The sequence below is a fragment of the Opisthorchis viverrini genome (genome assembly GCF_000715545.1).
Source record: "Opisthorchis viverrini unplaced genomic scaffold opera_v5_22, whole genome shotgun sequence".
Lineage (NCBI taxonomy): Eukaryota > Metazoa > Platyhelminthes > Trematoda > Opisthorchiida > Opisthorchiidae > Opisthorchis > Opisthorchis viverrini.
The window spans coordinates 2625100-2643549 of record NW_008751678.1 but is presented as its reverse complement, the minus strand read 5'-3'; the positions used below and the strand labels follow the sequence as shown (position 1 = coordinate 2643549).

General features: G+C 41.0%; 1 protein-coding gene across 1 annotated transcript in view; it reads right to left on the bottom strand.

The window, feature by feature from the left end:
* T265_01997 (hypothetical protein) overlaps positions 1–4858 on the bottom strand; it is a gene marked incomplete at both ends in the record, with an annotated part of 24673 nt that extends 19815 nt beyond the window's left edge. Inside the window, one exon of the mRNA XM_009166135.1 lies at positions 4779–4858. The remainder of the gene's footprint in view (positions 1–4778) is intronic.
* Positions 4859–18450: the final 13592 nt, after the last annotated feature.

The window sequence follows — 18450 nt, the reverse complement described above, 5'->3', positions numbered from 1 at the left end:
TATATATATATATATATATATATATATATATATATCTTTAAGATCGTCGACTTTGGTGGCTTAATTAATGTAAGAATTGTTGAGAAAATTGTAGATTGAATCAACGGTCCTAAAGAGCGGTGCAATCAGAATCGTCTAATGAGCACGTGTATGATTCAATGAACTCTAATCGGTCGAATGGACTATGTGTACGCAACTGCACACGACTTTGTCTGCGGGTGTTCTAGCTATTCGACGCTTATCTCAGTTAGTCTAGCAGCGCATAGTAATTTTGCGAAAAACCGAGGCTGCCAAACACTTGAAAACACAATCACTAGTCACCTAATCGATACAGAAAACTGACTCAATCCAATCAATGTATTCAGCGTAATCTATTGAGTACCACAAGCCGGTCAAAAGCTAATGGATGACGGATACCCGAAAAACGGATTCGATATCCAACCCGTTAGATTGCCCTTGGTTTGCCTCTAAATGTGACAAGTGAAAACTTTGAAACTGCCTTAGCCCTTCATTCAAAACTCTCCACCACAATGCGTACCCGATGAAACGATCGTTCACAAACTTCCCAATTAAAAAAGGACTATTCATTACAGTTCCGGAATCCTTTGTTATCCGAAGGTACATCAACAACCTCTAAAAGTCATCAGTCTGAGCGCTTAAAAGCCGGAACTATTACCTATAGCAAAGATTGCACTGCATCTTGACACTAAAGGACGTTGACCTATCTAAGGGAGACACATTAATCATCAAGTGTCTGAAAACCCTTCTTGAGGCTTATCAAGTAGACACAGTTCTGAAATTCCGCAAAATTATGTCCCGTCTAGACAATGTACTGCGACATTTCAATGGTCACTTCAAATAAAAAAGCGAGCTGGTCTTGTCTAACACATTCAGTCGAAAGGAACATAAAAAAAGAGGCAGTCAGCTGGATTAGGTTGATTCTTCCGTTAGGACAAAATTAGTGAACAAGTGAGAGTAGATTACGACGCTGGCATATCTTAGATCAGTCCGTAAATTCCCTTTGCACTTAATGATGCATTTCTTTTCTTTTTCTTTCCTCATCTATTTGAATTCACACCTTCAAACTATATTCTGAAAATCTATACTGGCGGAATGCGCAAAAACGAATTTAGCCTAACGCATGTCCGTTCGAGCAAACTGAGGTAAATGGGGAAGAATACATAGGTCCTCGTGAGCTTTTAAGGGACCTTTCCAAACTAAAAAGATGAAATGCCATGGTCCTATTCAGCGGGACCAGAAGCTGATGCAGCCGGTAACGTACACATAAGCTAAGTAGGTGCATCTTAGTTAAACGCGGGTTCTAGACTCACACTAATTAATGGCCTCGGACCAACGAAGGAAGAGCTTGTGCTTTGAGATCTCAATTGGTGTGTCCAATGGCCTAATGTTCTATATCTCAGACAGTCATTATATACAACCTATTTTCCATGCTATTGAATGCTTCATCGAAATTTTATTTCTGTAATTGAGGTCCTTCTCTGCTGAAAAGTGGAGGTGCATTGCACGGCTGTTTCATTCATTCTGGAATGGAACTCGCGAGTTCTGGTTAGTAGCCCAAAGCTGTACCGTTCGAAAATGTCTTGCTGATCAGAGAGACGATTAAACAACAAATGGGATTTAACGCCACTCAGGCTTCACTCATGTGGCTCACCGTATGTGATCACGTTTTGATCTGCTCCCCAAGCACTTTCTTAGATACGTAGATTGACTTCACTTGCAAGAGGAAATATCTATTGAAATTTCATACTCAGGCTTGAAAATACAATAAGTGTATTTCATCGGCAGCCAGCCCAGCCCAGACTTCTTGTACACATTTCCCGCTAATGTGTTGCTTGCAGGGTTCTCACAAGGAATGTTTAAAACGACTTGCAAAGCTCTTGAAATGCGCAGTAGAAATTTTGCGTATACACCTATCTGCCTGCATTTACCCTTCCTACCGATATGACCATTATTTGACGCTACCAGTGGGTGAATGAGTTCGCAGAAATCCTGAAAAATTCTTGTTACGAACAGTGGCGCCCTGTAAGACACACAGACCGCTGCACATAAGCCAGGAAGTCAAACTTGCAGGAATAGTTGAATCAACCCAATAAAACCTACAATGTATATGTGGTTTGTTTTCGCAACGAAAATTAGCCTCAACACGAGGGAGAGAACGCAACGCATGTAAAAGCATTTCGATAATCCTTCAGACAGTCCCGGTGGGCAGGCAAATTTGAATGTGTTTTATTAACCCCGACGTACGATGTTCCAGAGATAACTCGTGTTGCAGTGTGATCCCAGGTTTACAAACTCGCAGACTCAAACAACGATCCGGAGAAGTGAGGATGGAGTTGTTCACTGTTTCCTAATATATTTAAATACATTCTCTTGGATTATTCACCCGTACATATTGAGATTGTCTCCAGTAGTTAGCTCGATAGAAGTAAACCATTACGCAGCCTGCGCCGAACAGTGTTTTGATCAAACCCGACATATAAAGAGCGAAGCTGCTAGAAAATCTCCGCACCCTGCTTCCGGAATGCGGTTCCTGAATAAGGAGACGTAAGTGCATCAAATATTCCTGTATAAATAATTCACAATTGATACGTAGTTGTGCATTGGATTGGGAGAGAACTTGGGAAGAGTCTGTCGTATAATTTTTATCGAACATCCTGATAGAAAAGACCACGTTAACAGTGGATGACAGGAGGTGGAAAACTATGCTTACATGGTTAATCTAAATAAACAAAACAAAGACTATGATTTAGTGAATTCCAAAATGATCCGATCAATTCTTATAGGGCACACAAGTGTAAAATTTATTGGCAACTCAAGTCCAAATGAGAAAATGCCGATCAAGTAGAAGATCTGATTAGGATACTGTGCACTACCCACCTACCATTGGTAATATTGTTTTTTTGCTTCTACTTTTATCGTGTTATTATCTTATCGTCTGCTTCAGTCGTTTCCTTGTCCTGACGCAGTTAGTCTAGTAAGTCTAGTGAGTCTAGTGGACTTGACTTGAGTTTCGTTCTTGTCAGAGATCATCAGTATTGCGCATCCTTGGCCATACTCTAGACATCTCACATGTCAGGCAGGCGTGTCACCACTACTTCACCAACGCACGTGACCGACGTGATTGCTTTGCCCGACTAACTAAACGACGACTCAGTAACTGTCCTGCTTGTGTCGATCGATTGACCCGCCATTCAGATCTTCACAGTCAGGCAGCGCCACGGACACTTTGAAATCTGCTGAACAGTTTTGCTCAGTTGTTGGTTAAAAACAGTTAGAAACAATTCGAGCTTATTATTAATACAACTGCTACTCTCAAACAGTAAATTTAAAGGATACAACTGTGTACTCTCTACTATCTCAGTGCTTTGATGCTTGATTGCGTCCGGGTTTGGCTGAGAAGTGATGTCAAGCAAAACTGTGTCTGTGCTGGAAGAACGATTTCACCTGTTTGATGCTGGTAATAATGATGAATATGGTCAAAAATCTACAGCTGAGGACCTAAACTGGGGACATCACCAAGTTAAAACTGTCGCTGAGAAGCGAGTTCCGCTTTGTCTCTGGCCGTTTTCAGTGTTCATTCCGTTTAGTAATTCAAATCCGATTCCCGAGTACGGATTGTAGTTGCAAGCACCCTTGTGTCCACGTTTCTCCAACCAATTTCCAAACTTAGTAACATGCACCCATTCAGATTATTCATTATTCTATTGCGAAGAGCCTGATGAACACACACTACTGTCTCAAATAGGTTAGCCATTCATTTGGAAACGTGACCTTCCTTTTAGCTAACAATTCCCATCAACGTACCAAAGACTACCACGAAATGCAGGCTTGCAGCTGTCGCCCGTTTGCACCACAATCCACTTAAGTACTACTACTCGCCAAACAGCGATGCACAAACATTCGCTTGATTGCTTCTTAACTTTATCCTTCCTAATTTCATCATCATGACTTTATTCATCAGAAGTGCAGAAATAAACATTTACCAGAATTTTACGCCCTTCCATTCTAATTCCCTACTTCTGCTCCTCATAGGATAGTCCAATACACCTGTCACTAACGTCTCCCATTTCATCTTTTTGCGTAAGACCACCGGGAGGCTAGCATAAACTGTCACCACCCATCACAATCGAGTGGCAAGAACAGTCCTGATTATGGGCTGAGTGGGCTTGACTGGTTGATGAAAAGTAACTAAGCGTTACCTTGTGACGTGTGGTTTTTTCAGTGACTATCTTTTTGATCATGCCTTGTTACACAGCCGTTGTACAGAGGTTACAGGATTTTGTGATTGGCGACCACTTCCAAATGAACAGAGAAGTCAGTTTTTACTAGCGTTCCTTTGTTATGCATCAGGTCAAAAATCCCGATCCTTCAATTCATTTTGGCATTAAGCCATATTTTTGGTTTCGAAGCATGAAATAATCGCCCTGCACCGACGCTACATTTCGAGTTTGCCGTATACGCACAATAAACTGTGAATATTGTGATACGCTTTAAAAATTAAAAGCAACAACACACGGGGCGAAACTGAACAGTAAATGCTGAAGACTATCCACAGGTTCAAACTGACTGTCTTCTGTTGCGTTACCAGGTTTTCGTATCCTCAAACACAGACCAAAACTTTGTTGGTTTTTTGTTCTTTACGGGGTGATTTATTACCACTGATATCTGTGGCCGAAAAAAATTATCTCTTCACAGAACTCGGTCGTGATGGAAAATGCAACACTTTTAAAGATTACAGCCGATCGATCTGGACTTACTTCATGGTGAAATTCATAGCATCCACTTACAATGTTTACACAGTTCTATCTGCCGCTCACGGTACCAGCATCAAGTCCGTAGTGCACTCCACATTAAAATGTTTTGAACACTGTGGATACTGTCGATAGACCAAGCGCTTGACTTGTCTTCAGCACGTGACACAACGGCAGCAGTCAGTCACACACAAAACGTCAACCTTGTTCTCAGCCAATCAGGAGCAAGTTCCACTTGGCTGGACAGCGAAGACGCAGCGGCGAAAAGGCGTGTCGACACACGTGCATATAGGAACAAACACGTTCCAGTGGAATATGAATATCACTGTTAATGTCAATTAAAACCCAACTTACAAAATACGGCCATTTCCCTATCACTTACCGTAAACCGACCAAGAAAGTTACCTTATGATACAGAATAATAGACAACTTGACTGTTTATTGGTACAGGAATTCAGAGCACAAAGTTAGCAAACAAGTTTGTTTTCGAAACGTCTCAGGGGGCCTGCACAAGCAGCTAAGAGGTATGACTTTTAATACCTCTTTCATTTTACCACTGGATGTATATGAACCACAGAGGAACATGCTCATAATAGAAGTCTGGAAACTTGTTGCATTTATCAGAAGGTCAATTTGCCGTCCATCGTTTATTCCAACACACCAACACCATGGTTCATCCATGCCTGCAGTCCCCAAAAATCGCAATTCAAAGGCCAGAGAATGTGGCATGCCCCCGAATAAATTTTTACGCGGTATTGAAATGGTTTCAGGAATTAAAACAAACTTGATTCAAAAATAAATAAAAAAAACTAGAATTGGAGAACTCCGCCATTTCCACTTCAGTTGTAATGAGCTTGGAAGATATGTCGAAGTCTCCGAAAAAAATGAAAACGCACGGGACTTACTGATGTCACGAGCTAGCCGCTTATAAAATGCTGTTGCCAGCATTTACGACAGCCATTCATGTAGTCAGGATAATGAAACATTTGGTGACACGTGTACAAGCACTATCAATTGAAAGACCTGCTTGATTTTTTAGCGGTGTTCAAATAGTCGTCACACCACTGTGAAGCATGTGGTACTGGGTCGCCCGCAAAATATAATGGGGTCAGACGTTGGTTTGCTTCGCCATATGAGGACAATTCAAGCAAATTCAAGGTATCTTTCGAACTCCTCAAGAGGGCGGTCATGACTTTCGTTATGCTTTTCGATATGACCTGTGAGAGTAGTGGTGAGTGGATACCTGTTCGATTGGTTGGCAGGTCTGCATGTCTATCCTTCAATACATCAGAGAACTGCTTGTAGGATGTCTGGACATGTGACTTAGTTGTTTGCTTACTCGGACCTGTTTGGCCGCGTGTACTCAATACACCCGTGTCCTTAACTACGCGTTTTCTGACTTACTTTGAACCCACAATAGCGGTGTATTGATTTTCGTAAAAAGTTTCTACCCAGCGTCCCACCTACGAAAAATGTTCACCTGTGAGCCAATTCCAATTTTTTACCCTAGGAATGCATTTTCTTTCCTCATCTCCAAGGCACCTTTACACAAGCAATTTGGACCATCTCTAACTTTTGAAACCTGACTTCCATTTTGACATTTTTTCAGCAAGGAGACAAGAGACCCGCAACCTTCAAAGCGCAGCACATGAGCAGAAACAAAACTACTTACGAGTGGCTGAGGTTCATTTGTTGACTTGGAGGCACTTTGTTTTTTATTCAGTGAAATGTTTACCAAATTCAGTTCAAGCACATCGGAAAGCGGTGTGAGAATGGTTCAGATTTACAAAAAAATGGATTCTGAATGAGAATTCTTCAATTCCGCGACAAGCCCTGATTCATGCCGAATGACAGAAGCCTTATTTTCACTAATTGCTAGCAGTGAAGCCGGCTGAGTTCAGGTAATCTGCACAGTCTGATTCGCAATCTGCGTGATAAAGCTTGTAAAATTCACTGATGTTTTGGCAACATCGATATTCGATATTCGAAATTGCAAATATCCACATTGAGATAAGCACTGGAAATTACCAGGAGCGACTCGGAATAGTTTAATCAGCCAGACAGATTCAGAGCCAATTGTTCCGGTGTGCTAAGCGAATTATTTAGGTATTAATATCCATGCTCCACAAACGTGATGAAATCATCTTTGAACTATGTTGACCTGTTTGTATTTCGATTATAATTGAGGCTGAACCAAATGGAATACCAATAATTGAACTCGTACCGCCAATAACAGCACAATTTTTTTGTCGTCAAGACCCAATTACGCCCAGCATGCACAATCTTGGCAAGTGAGGAGGATATGGCTTTCCGCCGTCCATTTAGTGAATTCAGGATCTTACCTAACTATAAGAGATTATCTAAACAGGCTGCTGGGTTTTCGTCTTGGTGGAAGAAGTTAAGCAAAAAAGGCGAGAAACAGTGTTGGGGTGTGAACAGTGGCACAAATGATCTGTAGTTTATAACGTATGAATTCGTAAGCCCAATCGAACTCACTGGCTCTAACTGATGCATTTAGTCCTTCAAGTTGTAGGTTCTCAAACATTCACAAGTACATCTGTCCACCAGGCCACTGCTAATGCCTTAAAAGGATTAACTGATGCTGTCTCTAAGGGGTTGTTTACATAGTCTACAGGTTACCTTTTACTTTATTCAGTCTAGTGAAGGCTTCCATATCAAGATTAGGTAAACACATCCACTGGATTTTCTGACCGCGAACAGTAAAATATGCCTTCCCACTGAAGTCGTTGATTTTGCATGCTGTGTTGACACCAATTCACAAGCTTTGTACAAATCTTACTCGCTGACTTGAAACAGCCCCTTCGAGGGTGCTTAATGAACGCAAGGTTTTTAGGCACTTGTGGCATCCATCAAGATTTTGGAAGAATCTCCGGCCCAGTTAATTTCGGTTGACATTTTTTTCATCGAAATCGGTCAAGTATATCGTCTAATAATCAGTTGTCTGTGTTACCATTTCAAAACCGACACGTTGGAAAAGGTTTCCGAATGTCATATAGCCCTCTACTGCATTTGAAACTCTCCGTATGGTATCGTCTTTTATCATGAATTAGGTGCTTTATTGAAGGTAATCCGACACACAGTTTGAACACACGTGAACAGCAATTTTGTGAGGTCTTACCGGGACATCAGCATTCAGGGCTGCGTAAGTAGAAAACAAGAGAAGTCTAAAAAACCCTGTTTTATGGAGCGCGCATGGAAAGCTGGTTGTCAAGACTGTACGGTATTGAAAATTTTGACTGAACAGTTCATAAGGGGGAATTCCGGCCGACCCCTTAACAAGAAGGAAGAGAGCCAAGTGATCAGGAAAATCCGGATTACGTTCAGTTGAAATTTGGCGGTGGTTTTGCTCCCGTGAACATGAACTTCCACCGATCTACCCGCCTTGACCAATGCAATATAGTTGTGGATACACGTTAGTAGCTGCAGACTACTCAACTTGATGGCTGTTCAGTAAATTAAACTGCGTCTAAGAAAACAAAAGATGCCGGCAAAATCTTTAACAGTACACCCACCTAACTAAGAAAACTCAATTAGTGTTGTTGTCTTTATACTAATTGGAGCACAATATTGTATATTGTCTTGCCCCAGTTTCCCACTGTATTGCTGGATTTACCACATGGGAAGTGACTGCGAACTACCCTTCATTAATTTGTGTGCTTCTACCAAATCCCGTCCACTAAATGTGAATTTAATATAGCATACCCAATTCTAACCTCACGTTTCGCCCGATTTTCAATTTGTTTGTTCATATCCATGTGAGCATAGTCTTTCCAATGAATGCTAAGCAAAATGTACGGACTCCCCTTAGCGTCACCTTTAGTGGAACGGTCACCATACCTCATCAGGTGATTTTTTTATCAGTTTTCTTAGCTCTGCATCTGAATCGAATATACTGAAAACTTTTATTCACGTGTTGTTCTGACAACTATGGACGTGAAACGAGATTTGGGAGATCAGGTGTTTTGACCATTATCGATCGAGTTGCGATCCAGACAAACTTTTGGAAAAGTTGCACAACCAAAATAAAATGTACTGACTTCCGCTGAAATACTGGAAGTCACATGCTGTCTACCTACGATCGTGCTACTACTGCCTGGATAGGAATATGTATTATTAACAATATTAGAAGAAACTCAGAAAAGTCATTTTAACTTCCACAAATAACCACCTGATTCTAGAATTCCTGTCTTGTTTTTCTTTCTTGTCTTTCTGAACAAGTCATTTCTAACTTAACTTGTCCGCTGGGACCGTCTGAAAAGTTATTGATTCGTGGTTGCATGCGTAGTGGTCCATTTCCCGGATTTATGATCAGCTAATTTATCAGGGAAAATTACCCAAGCAAATTGTTGTCGCAAGTTCGAAAGTAGACAGGTAGACCATGGGAGCGAAATAGCTTCCCACAATAATAGAAAAGCCGCAAGAAACGAAACTTGTGTCAAAAAACCGTTGTAGAAGCCACTGAGAGCTTGCCGATGTATGTATTTTGTGGGGTCTTCAATAGGGACTAATATTTGTACGGTTTAACAAGTTGCGAAGCGAATCTACGTTAGGAAGGTGGTTGAGATAACACTCCAGTTAAGTATGTAAGAGTCATCCATTTTTTGAACCCTATTGCTTCAATTCATTTGATTGACGTCACAAACTGAGTTAGCTATTTGCAAGCATACTCGCTGCCTCCCTAGTGTGGGCGTGGCTTTAAGTTAGCATCTTTCTAAAAGCGAACGGTGCATTTTGAATAGTCATCATACAGAAGCGGGTAAAGCATACCAAACGTAGGTTTCGTATCCTTTCAGTACAGCTTCGATCAACGAATTCCACCTTGTTATACCCCTCCGAATATTTCGGCATATTTTTATAATTTAAACGCGCATGGACTAGGAGGAAATCACAATAATTTTAAATTAGACATGTAAGCAGTAAACATGTGGCTAGCTGGCATATTAAGAGTTCGGTGAAGACGTATAAAAGGGCACTTTGTGACTTTTCAATGATACTAATTTTTGGGTAGCTTTCAAACTGAGTTCCAAGCAAACTAACTTGAATACTTAGTACGGCAAAAATCACCTTCACAATATGTAGGCTTTACAATGTTGTACGGTTACGTTTGCCTTGTCCAAACAATCGATAAGATAGCTGGGTTAATCCTAACACGTTTCTTAACAACATCTGACCGCAATGGGTGGCAGCCTGATCATGGGTGATTTACCTATTTTACAGATGGGAGGATAAAATTATTCATCAGAATGTATGGAGGAAGAATAAAGAAGAATGAAGTTTCACGGCGGCGAAGGTGGTGTCGCAAGAGAAAGGGCCTTGGCAAGCGGAACTTCACTTTGGTCAAACAATAAAAATTACACAAAACGTTAGACATGCGGAAAACGAATTTGGTCCAGATCGCTCCAAAAATGGTATTGCTTCATGCATCTCTTTGATACTTCTTTATTCTCACTTGTGTAGTACATTGGCTACGGTATTTAAGTACAATTTCAGCACTCTGGACATAATTGCCTTCAAATTTAGGGTGTCCTATGTTCCGAATAACCTTAAGCTTTATCATCTTAAAACCACTTTTTTATTGGTAGTCTTCACAACAAACACGCTGGCTCTAAAGACGCGGTTTTTAACACACCAAAATCATCCGGTTGTAACGTTCCCTTAGCTGGGGTACCGAATCAACTATATAACTTTCATGACTCCAAACTTCATTGCAGTCAACGTCTGTTTGTTCATCTTAGTTCACAAACGATGCCATATCATAAACTTACCAGAAGAAGAGGAAACCCAAAGTCGTTTTAACGTGGATGTGATGACGGATAGTATACTTCAGGAAATTTGGAAAGTGTTTGAAGAAGTTAAACAGGGATTTTCGCTGCGCGTGACAACTATAGATCTGGCACTGCAAACATTGATTTCAACTAAAGAGTACACTGATTCCTTCGATAAACGAGCAACAGTTGTGAAATCCACGTTTAGTCTCATCTCCGGTTGGAATGCTTTGACACTGGATGTATCTCACTTCCAGTCCTTGTCATTTATAACGTCTCGTCTGCTTTAAATTTGTTTATCGCGGGCGCTAAAACCATGTGTTTGGCTTCAAAAAATAGAGTTCTCAAGCGCAGATTTCTGAACCACTGAATACCTTTCGTTTGTTAGCATCATTCGATAGTTGGTCGAGTGCTGCCAAATTGCCGCTGACATCAAGGGGAAACGTGGGGAATTCCATTACAAAACAGTTTCAATTTCATGATGACAAGAATGTTCACCAAGACCCGGCATCTACCAAGCAGCTAATTCTTCTGCAAATGTACCCGGAATATTTTCGGCAGTGTTGGACCATTTGGCTTTACACTCACAGACTGATGCTTACAAATCGTGGTACTCTATCGTTCCCCACTTTTAGACATGTGGGCTGGTTGCAAAGTCAAAGTGACAACTCTGACCACAAGCGTGAGCTCAGAAAAAAAAAGAAAAATAGCAATGTATGAGAGACACGGTTGACGTAGTGGTCAGACGGGATATAGAACATTATTTCCCCCTTATGTCTTTGTTTAAAATCAACACAAAACACGACAGAGATCTAGTTACTTTGGTTTTTAGACCACATATTTCGGCAATCAGGATTCGTGAACATCATTTTTGAGTATATTACTACCTCTGTCCATCTCTGGAAGTGGCCCACGTCGACGTGTTAAGATGTATACATTCTCAAGATCTTCCACTTGATTTTACTGTCATCTGCGCACTGATCAACCGCGTAAAAATAAGACATTTTTCGTTTTCAAAAAAAGCACTTATTAAAAAATGCTTACAGAGATGAGGAGTTTCCCGTTTGCAAACCACAAAACAGACCCAGGTCAAGTCAAGGCTGTCGTCGTTCACCTGATGAGTTGATGTTTCAGAATTTAATCTAGAAATGTGCAATCAGTAGGGTGGAAACACGATTAAATATCACAAATAGAGGGTTCAGGGGGTGTAATAAGAAAAAATAAAAAAAAGTTGACTTTGTCAGTGTTACTATTTTCTCCGCTCACCAGCATTCAGGTATTTTACATAATGGAGGTGTACCAAGATATTTTGGTCCGCTGGATAAAACAAATGTAGTCATAGATTCCATTTCCTATGCACTATTGTTTTGGACCTAAGACCCATGAAATTGTTACGGTATCTCTAGTACATCTGTGTAACACTGATCCAAAAACCACGGGAGAGCTTGGGAGCCACTAGGAATATCATTCCCCGGTACATAAAAATTCGATGCCTTTTGTGGTTCCGTCCACTTCCATGGGTATCCGTAGCTGAAGATTTTTGCGACTCAGTAAATATACTCAGGGAAACAGAGATATCTGTCAGTCATTGCGCACCATGGCTAGTTCAAAGATGGCCTTGTGTGAGTCCTTGGTTGAAGGTATCAATATGGATGCAAGTGCGTGTTAGTTGCCCTGTCTGGTGGCCCGTGGCAGCAATAGGTCTACATGTACCAGAGAAAAACCAGATAGAATACCGGTATAGCATTTCTCTACTACTGTCCCAGGTTACTTCTGGCTTGACTGTGCACTGTTGGTGACATGCATTTTACCTCTGTCAACCGCATTAATGGAACCCGTCTCCAATCAGTCTAAGTATGTCTGACCACACCCTCATCTAAACGCGGTTGGCAGTGGTTCGCCGGGTGTGTTGATAATTGCCAACACATGATCTCTAAACATGACTTCTACTCCTACACACCACCCCAGTGAAGTTTCTTCAGTCCACAGGCCAGGGCAGGTAAAGACCAACACAGAAAAATCCATGAAATATCCCAGTCTTACATCAAAACTATGAGATTAGGCCACTGTTTTAATACTCGTGGTCGGTGCTGCGGTTTTAGGTGCGACTTTCACACTATTTAGATGACCCTTGAGTCCAGGAAGTCACTGGACTATGACATCATACAGTGACATGATGACCTACATCCTGAAGTGCAACTAGTTCGTGACTGGAATAGATATTATCATGATAAAGCGCATTCCCTGGATCGATCAGCTTAGTAGTGACGGTGATCCAATCGCTTTGGTTGGAATCTCATGTATCCTGGGGCGTGTCAAATACTGAAAGAATTCCATGCAGTGCACTACTGTCTTCAGTGGTGAGGGAGTTCGCAAACTGCCAAACATTTATGGGAATAATATCACAAAAAAAGATTACCCTGGCGATTTTGATGAAGCATGTGACATCAGCTAGTAATACTGTGTTGTTAGGAGCAAATACTGGACATTGAGCATTACGTCAATGATTGTTCATATTCTATACATTCAATTGCGAATCACGTAGGCAGGTTTATTCACTTTTTTGTCACTTACGTGGGTAAAAATAAATCATGCACCCTATTTTTAAGGTAGAACCCTTCCGCGTTTTACGTCTGTTCTGAATTTTGGTTATTATTAACGGTGAAAATCTTTCGCAATTTCATTTTGTCTGTAAAAGTTTTGTGAATATTCCACCGGTACTTCTGTCCTAACATAGTTCAGACAATGTAAGCCCGAATACGAAAGGTTAGTTTTATCTCAGGCAACCGCTAAAAAGCATTCACAAACCGGGAACGCTACTAAAGTTGCCATTTTCAGTCCACTAATTTGACATTTTTGGCCCCGCGTACCGCTATTTTGTGTAACTGCCAACTCTCAGAGCAAGTCGGCGTAACCAAAGTGAAGAGTGAGAAAAACCGACAAGTGAAAAATGGGTGTACGTTTTACCGTAGTCGAGTGCATTCCTATCTAAGAAAGCAAACTTTGCAAATAACTTTCAATAGTCTAGAAGAGCAGGTGGTTTAGAGGGAACGACGATTGGACTTAAAAAAGGGATAAAACGTTATTAGATATACATTTGAAGTTCGGGTAATATAACTGGCTTTACACTCACAAACTGATGTTTACAAATCGTGGTACTCTATCGTTCCCCACTTTTATGACATGTGGGCTGGTTGCAAAATGTGCTTTTTGGAGATTCTTCTTAGCGATAATTCACCAGTTTAATTGCCTTTGAAAGACAGACATAGGTGATCCATCGCCCTCGACATGATAGACAGCAGTTTCTTAGGAAGCTTTTGTTCCGAGAACTCCCCCAAAATACCCTTTTCTCAAAATATATTTGTGGGGAATTCCATAAACTGATGTTACAAATCGTGGTACTCTATCGTTCCCCACTTTTATGACATGTGGGCTGGTTGCAAAATGTGCTTTTTGGAGATTCTTCTTAGCGATAATTCACCAGTTTAATTGCCTTTGAAAGACAGACATAGGTGATCCATCGCCCTCGACATGATAGACAGCAGTTTCTTAGGAAGCTTTTGTTCCGAGAACTCCCCCAAAATACCCTTTTCTCAAAATATATTTGTGGGGAATTCCATTTCTTACCGAGTCCCGTGTGAAACAGTCTTTATTCATCTAGCGAAATCGCCGTGCAAGAAATCCTTCTAAAACTGAATCAGCGCAAAGCGCCACAAGTAGGTTCGCCCAAGAAAACCCTCCGTCATATTCAGGTTTCCTGTACTCTACTCAGTTCCACATATAAGGTCACCCTGTTTCTCTGTTTAATCCTATATGTAAATAAAATGCACAAGGGATTTGTGTTCAAAGTATCCAAAGTTTACTCAAAAATTTGCTCAAATAATTTATGACCAAGTTTGATTTAATGGGCATGTTGCTTACTGACAGGGTTTAAAAAGTTGATAAGACCGATTCACTGATACAGTCGTTTGCAGATCAATTATTTTCACGGAGTTCCAGATTTCAGGGGACTCAAGAATATACCTGCAATTTTCTTTACAGTTACTAGCTTTCATAACCGAGCAACAGTTCATGTATGAACTACACAACAGTTCACTTGAGACAGCTGAAATATAGCTCGTAAATCCTTCTTATCGTAGATGGACTGTGTCTACGTCGATGCAGGAATGAGGAAGGTAACAAGACTCAGTTGAAGAAAGACTTCGATGAATGCCTGCATACACAGTCGAGGTCGGCTTGTTTGATCAATGGCACGTTGCTTACGGCTAAAGACCAAGGACTTGTTTGCTTAGCGAGGTTCATTGTGAATGGACAAAGCCAATCTGATGTCAAACATCTGTCTATAGACGATGCGAGAGCTTTCGTTCACTACTGGCATGCCGGACGCCATGATGACATCCGGGTCACATACTCTCGGAATATATTCTGTCACATGATGCATTAGGTATGTCTGTCCTACCGACATAAGCATCTGTGCAGCTGCTGGAGGTCTCGTGAACTACGCAGGAGGCAGATGTGTTATACAACGTAGGTTCATTTCTATGTACAGCGAATGCTCTGGTGTAAGGTATCAGATGCCGCTGAACTGCGAAGGGAGCTTAGTTCTTATATCGGTGTTCACATGACGGTCTCTGAATTAAAGGTTTAAGTATATGAATTTCTGGCTAGTTAGATGTATCGGAGTCGTTTGCCTTACAGCAACACTCTAAACCACAACGGGGGGCTATGAACATCACTTCGTTAGAAGGGTTTTTCTCTAACAATTACTCCCGTTTGTAATGTGCTATTCATAAGGTTTTTGAAAATCCGTCGACCGCTCGCGACCGGTTTCGCCCTACTTGGGGCTCATCAGGTAGGCGCAGTCCCCGGGTTTCCGTCAACCTTATGTTCTACTTGAAACCAAATTGCACGAAATTAGCGAATATACACTCATTTGCAAACCAATTTGGTTCTTTCGAGAGACTCACCTTGAACCCAGCTGAATCTCTCGTTTAGTGTGTTCTCTTCTTCTAACTGGTGTGGACTGCATCGTTCCTTGCTCTGTTTTTAACAGCTGTCGGAACTATTGGAGTGTGACGGGAGAACTGTAAATGCTGAAGGTTTCACGTGTCCCTGCATTAGACAGAACGATGCAGGGATCCGTTCCTACGCTTACAAATAACTAGACAGAAAAGCGGTAAACTGCCTTTCGTCTTATATTCGGATGTCACAAGAGAGTTAGCGCGGAGGATGAAATCAAGGGAGTTTAAGTAGGTCTAAAAATTCTTCATACTAGTAATAGCAAAGACAGCATTATAAAAGATTTCGAACTTTTCTCAACGGTCATTTATACAGTCATCCTCATAAAGATGCCCGCTGATGATGCAAGGGGAAAAATGGACGTAGCAACCCAATCGACTTGTTTACAGCTAAAATCTATCGAAAGTGAAATCAGGTCTTAAGTGAAGCGAACAAGGAGTTGTAGTTGGGCCTTATGAATAAGGATAAAATCGAATAAAAGCTGACCGTCTTGTGAATCGGTGAAGTGATGAACAAAAACATCAAACATCAATAGAAAATAACACCTGGAAAATACCACAATCTTATCCAGGTTGTCTCTTAATCAGGTCAAGAGAATAATTTAAACAATGAAGATGACGTTTCCTCTACCAGGCTCAGGGTTTTCACCAATCTGTGATCATATCTGTGGTACTCACTTACGTAACTGGTCACAGATCGTGCATACATAGTGCACATATGGATTTATATTTCACATAGATTTCAGAAGTTAACTCACCACTTCTGCAATGTACACATTAGGCAGTGGTATTGGTGTTTGCCTGGCTATCTGCTCCTCTACGAATAGAAAACAACCAATCAGTATCGGATCAACATTGTTTCTGTACTTCATTTTTTAATTCATGCGTGTTTCACGTCTACGGCCGAAAAGTGTAAAAAAACGTTAATATATCACAGCAAGCCTAGTGTCAAATCAGATGAAATGCGATTGCTGCTATCAGAAGGGCTGGATAAATTGAATTTGGTACACACACTTCAGATCACACAATTATAAGTGTTACGGCATGTCATTGTAAGTGGATAAGCGGAAGCATCGACAGTTTGCAGGAGTAATTATAGATCACGCAACTCCATAGCCTTCCTCTCAGCCACCGCGAAAACTAAACATTTAAGTGCTAGAGTTTGGCTAGACGGATACTCGAAGATCGTGCATGAGATGTTACTACTTTTCGCAGCGTATATATCAGCTAAATACCTCACTAAATGGCCGGATAGAAAACTCTTGGTTCTGTGACTAACCAACGAGGGTGATCACCGGAATCAGGAAATTTGTAGCAAGGTCCGATGTACAGTAACTCTGATATTATCCATACTGTTCAAACTAAACAGTCCTTCCGAACCATTATCAGAGCGCCGTCCTACCAACAAAAATCAGAAATCTTCCCGGCTATCTCGGTAGCTTAGTGGACCGCTCTCAAAGAGCGTAATTTCTTTGTTATCCTTGCTTGCTCGCTTCGTGGAAATCTGTACATAGCAACACACAAAATTACCAACGAAACCTTTGAAAACACTGATAAGCTTATCTCAGTTATCTTATCAGTTCACAATCGTCCGGAGACCTTTTCGCTCATTTGGGAATGTCATAACCTGAGGAAATTTCTTTTCTCTACTCCGGCGCTAAATCGAACTACTGAGAAACCTAGCCCTCCAAGAACTTCATCATTCATCTGGCTTGTTTAACGCCAGCGTAATAAGAGTTCACGGAGGAAATCCGTTCACATCTTTTTCTGAGCTGCGGCTGTATTTTGCTTAAGCAAAACCTACTAGATGCTATCAAAGGATGCATGCTATGCATTTGCTGGTAGGAAATTTGTTGTGGGTTCCGTGTCACCGCCATATTTGATGACACTTTCCGCCAATCGCGATGCACTTCTTGAGTATATGTGAATAAGATTCACTACCATTTCCAACAAAGTTGTTATCGAGCAAGAGTCTGTATTCTAACGAGTGCGCATCACTAGAAAAACTTCGGTTGGGAGGGGAACGTTTGAGTAACGCTTACATGAACATTTTCCATGGTACCATCCAGCATTCATTATGGCTCGTAAGGAGTATATATATTATATGAAACGTAACAGGTATACGATATATTATATAGTCAACTACACATGGCGTGGCAGCACTAGAATGATTACTTAGTGAAAAATTCAGCTGACGTTCTACAAAAGCAAAAAACCGACAATATGATTAAGTTACTATTTACTATCAGGTGCTGTACAGTCACTCCTCTGCAATAAATATTTTCCATCACCCTGGTCACTCTAAAGAGAATATCCCGGTTTGTAATCCCACTCAAAATTAAACGACGAATAGCTTCGATGGAAGGACATTATTCGCAATGGAGAGGGGGAAACCATCAGAGTTCCAGATCAGTTGAATATTCCACCCATCAAGCTCGTGTCATCGACTGCTTATCGTGACGTATAAACTGGACATACCCATAACCGCCAATTTTGGGATCAGGAGAAACCGTGAGCTCTTTTGTGGACAGAGCACACTAGTCAGATACTCATTTAACCTATGATTTTAGCACTTAGAGAAGAATCACAAGGAAGGCAGTGAAAACCGTCATCACCAGTACGTAAAACGATATATCTCCTAAAATTTCCATGCCTGTTGGTTGATTGCTTAATCGTTCAGCAGCCGAGCTGCCTGCAGTCGCTCTAGTTGAATACACGTATATGCGTACGTTGGTTGTCCGCATATTAATCAATAGCATTTGTGAGTCTATTTTTATGTCTTGATACATTAATCCAGGTTTGTTTGAGATATTTTATTGGGACACATAACAATAGGCAAGAACCTTATTGAAACATGCACAGACTTTGTCAGAT